Raw genomic sequence first — 4,295 nt, forward strand, 5'->3', positions numbered from 1 at the left:
GTCTTGGAGAAGGGTGCTAGATTCATCACAGCATTGTCTTGGAGAAGGGTGCTAGGTTTGGAATCAGAAGACTAGCCTTGTCATTTACTGCCAATGTGACCTTGGGAAAAGTTTTCTCTCTCTGAGCCTGGCTTTCTTCACCTCCAGTGTGGCTAGGCTGTAGTGTACATGAAGGGCAATAGTCTTTAATATGGCTGGCAGAGTAGGCTGGGGCCAACTTGTGAAGGGATCTAGATACCAAAGATAAAGTTCCACATTTGCTTTTGGAGGAAGGAGGGAGCTGCTGGATTTTCCTCAGTGATGAAGGGAGTCAGACCTGAGCAGGTCACGTAAGGGGTGTAGAAAGCTCCCTAAGACCCCACATGGTAGAGAAGGTGCTGACCTGCACGCATAGATAGAAGGGCCTCATCTAGGAGGTCTCTACATCAGTCAAATCTCAGGTCTATTCTGTATCGCTGTGGGCATGACATGGTCCGACTCATCTCTGGGGAAATCTGTTTGGCAGCTGAGTGTGGGATGGCTTGGAGGCTGTGTCCAATTATAAAGCTACTATAATTGTCCAGGCTAGAGGAGGAGAAGATGTGAGTATGCACAGGGCGATGACTGTGTAGGTGGAGAGGAGATGTATATGGCAGATGTGAGCTAAGAAGCTTTGGACGTGTGGGGTGAGAATAAGGAATTGAGGATCATTGATCAATCGGCACGTGTTAAGAGAGTTTAATACATGCCAGGCACTAACCTAGGTCTCAGGAATACAAAGCCAAGAGTTAAACACTCCCTGCCTTTAGAGAGATTCCATTCTAGCAGGGGGCATGACTGTGCCCATTTATAGGTTCATGCAAAGTATATACAAAGCAGATTCCCAGGAGGCATTAGCACTTTAGGAGGGAGGGAGGCCAGGAAGGGTTTGATGGGGAAGGGGCTTTTGGAAGTGGAGAGGAGGACAGAGTACATTCCAGGCTAGCAGACCATCCACACGAAGGCCTGTGAAGAGATGGGAGACCTGGAGGGTCTTCTGTGAGGACTAGCTGGGAGGCCTGTTTGGCCCCGCAGAGTTTGTGGGAGGGAGCTGTATGTAATGAGGCTGAAAGGAGATTAGGGCAAGTGGTGAAGATGCCACTGAGGTTGCACCTGTCCCCTCTCCCCTCAGCAAGGCAATCGGGGTAAGTCACACGGTTAGTAAGTGTCAAGTGTCTGAGGCTGGATTTGATTTCAGGTCCTCCTGTCTCCAGGGCTGGCTCTATCCACTGCACCACCTGTTTGCCCCTTGGAGTTCTTTTTTTTTTTTTCCTCTTTTTGTCTACTCTGTAATTATCTTCTCCTGCTACTGCCTTGCTGGGTTTTCTGAATTAGTATGGCTTTCCTAATTTGCTGAGTTTTACTGTTTTATTTTTTTTAATTTATAATTAAGTTCCTTGCATTGCTGGACGTGCGTAGCTCCCAACTAATCCAGTGGGGTCAGTCCCCCACCTTGTACAAGGCCCGGAATGGCACTCCCCTAATATCCAATCCAAGGCTGGCACTTCCTTCTCTCATTTTTATTTTTATGGATAATTGTTTATTTGCTTAATTGGTTCCACATGAGAGCCCTTTGCTTTCTTTCCTTGGCATGTTGTCATTTCAACATGTGAAAAATGTGGGTGGAAAGAAGCAGGCGGACAATTAAATCTGAAAGGTGAAAAATTACGGCCACCAGAGACAGCTGGAGTTTATCTGATGTGACAATTTCCTTTTCTGCCATTGATTTGTGGCCTCTCTGTGGAGAATGTTGCAAATTAGTGGCCGTCATAGGAATATTTTACTTTCTGAGAAGGTCCAGCTTTGAAGTATCATTATTTGATTTGTTGGAGGGATGGATAATGGGAAGGATTTTCACTCTGAATGAGATATACGTCCTAATTCCTTTTTTTTTTTTTTTTTTGGTGCCCACTTATTTCTCAAAGAATAGATAATATTCGCCACATTCCTCCCTAGTGCCTTTAGACCTGATTAATTGAATTTTTCCACTTCACTATTCATTAGTTTGATATCCAAATATTTTGATCATCTTTCATGCAAAGTACTCTGTTGCTCAGCTTCCGAATTAACTTTTATTATTATGAGTCTGTTCTCCTCATTTTGAATTTCTCTCTCATTTATTTTTTCCCTATCATTGCCTTCCTTTGTCTGTTTTATTCATTGTAATGGGCTATGTACATTTGAAAATGAACTCTCTGTCTGCTGCAGGTTTTGGCGTGGGGCTTTCTCTTTTCTCTACTATGGTCTATGTATTAGATTGCAATCGCCCATCATTTGTTGTCAGCTCCACACAGTTTCTCCTATGTCTACTAATTGTGTGAAAGAGAAGTGGATAAAGGCAAAGAGAAACAGGAACTAATGAAGTCAGAACCCTCATTAAATTGGAATAGGTTAAGTGTGAGGGATTCTATTTTCAGCCTTAAAGCAGAGGCTTTCTTTCCTGAGACTATGATGAAGATTTTGAAGTCGATGACAAGAAATCAAATGAGAAAGTTAATGAAGATGGACAGACTGATGATCAAATGAATGGAAGGTCAAAGTCACCCTCAGATGATGAAAAAGATAATTTAGACCATGAAAAGGAGGGTGAAACCTCATTCCAGGAAATAGGAGAAACCTCTGATTATATGAAATATGAAATTGGTGGGTGCTCAGACAATGACTTGGCAGATGACAAACAAGGTTAGTTTTTTAAACACAGAATGTAACAACTTAATTCTTAACATATATATATGTTATTTTCCTATTTTTGATACTTCTGACCAAAAGTAAAATTCCTTCTTTATATGCTTCTTAGGAACTCTTCTATGTAAATTGAACCAGTCAATAATTCATCTGTATTAATGGATTAGACAGACATGTGGCTAGAATTTCTGGGCAGAGTCTTGCTTAGAAACCAGAGAGATGAATTAGATAAGGTATTGTGACTTATATATTGGTTGCTTCTAATTTGAAGAAGTTTATCACAGGATAGTGGTATAAGTGAATATAACCAATAGTTTGTCAATAGCCTGGCATAGCTAAAAGAGAAATGGACTTAGAATCATGAGTTATGGGTTCAAATTTTAGCATAGTGCTAACTGGCTGGTTGATTACAGGGAAATCACTTAACCTCGGTTTACTCATCTGTTGAATGGAACTCATATTTGTCCAACTTCTACCAATCCCTCCCCAGAATTGTGAGAGCAATCACAGTATAAACCCAGAAGAGTTGCATAAATGTAAGCTATCAGTTTTTTTAAAAATCGATTTTTAGGGTTGGAAAGGTATTTACAGCTCTTCCCAATGGGGACTCAGAGTTACCCTTCCAGACCCATCTCATGTTGGGCCCCTCCTCACACTTGATGTTCCACACCAATCAACTGGTCTTCTTGCAGTTCTTCACAGGGAACCTTAGATGTTATGTAGTCTCTTACGTTCCAATATTAGGGCCCTTGGTAGAAAATCCTTGTGATATGATGACCCTGGCTCTGGATACTGGCAAGCACAGGGAACTCATTGTGTTCTGGTGAGCTCTTGGATGGCTGTAATTGTTGCAGATCCCCTTCCACCTTACCGTGTCCTGCATGGCTTGGCCCAGGTTCTTGCACTCTGTGGAACAATGCAGAATGAATGTTCTCAGAACAACATGGAACCCTTCAGCGTTGAAGGGACCTCGGCAGCTGGCTGGGCCAACCCATACCTGTGTAAAGCCCTCCTCTATGACACGGGATCATCCGCCTTTGTTTAATGACCATCGGTGAGGGAGACTCCATGACCTTCCCATGCATCCTCCCCTCCTTCTAGCAAGCATCTTCCCCTCTGAAATCAAGTCGAAGGCTTTGTCTCTTGTGCCCATCGCGCAGAGCAGAACCCTGCTCTTCCTCAAAGTCCATCAAAGAGTGATCGCGACTCTCATGCTCTTGTCTACCGACCAGGCGTCCCACTCCCTTGATGCTCCTCGTGTGACATGGTCTTGATGCCTTTATCTTACCCTCCTCTCAATACTCTTCAGCTCATTTGTCGATTTCCTAAAAACAAAAACAGCAAAAACCACTTTCTGCTGAGAACGAAGTGAGAAGGCTTGGGGATGGGTGGGGAGGACAACATTGCCTGCATGTATCCACCAAACAAGGAAACCATAGATAGTAACAAACGTAGGAATAATGAAACAAAACTTCTAGAAATTCACAGGAGACAAAATCCAAGAAAGAAGTCATCCACAAATTCATGGCTCTAAATAATTCACATTCTCTCTCTCTCTCTCTCTCTCTCTCTCTCTCTCTCTCTCTCTCTCT

General features: G+C 43.0%; 1 protein-coding gene across 1 annotated transcript in view; it reads left to right on the plus strand.

The window, feature by feature from the left end:
* Positions 1-4,295, plus strand: part of ERICH3 (glutamate rich 3) — a 124,949-nt gene that overhangs the window by 85,914 nt on the left and 34,740 nt on the right. The gene's annotated exons all lie outside the window — the stretch shown is intronic.

This window comes from Vombatus ursinus, unplaced genomic scaffold (assembly GCF_900497805.2).
Source record: "Vombatus ursinus unplaced genomic scaffold, bare-nosed wombat genome assembly UNPS02014804.1, whole genome shotgun sequence".
In the NCBI taxonomy this organism is placed as follows: domain Eukaryota; kingdom Metazoa; phylum Chordata; class Mammalia; order Diprotodontia; family Vombatidae; genus Vombatus; species Vombatus ursinus.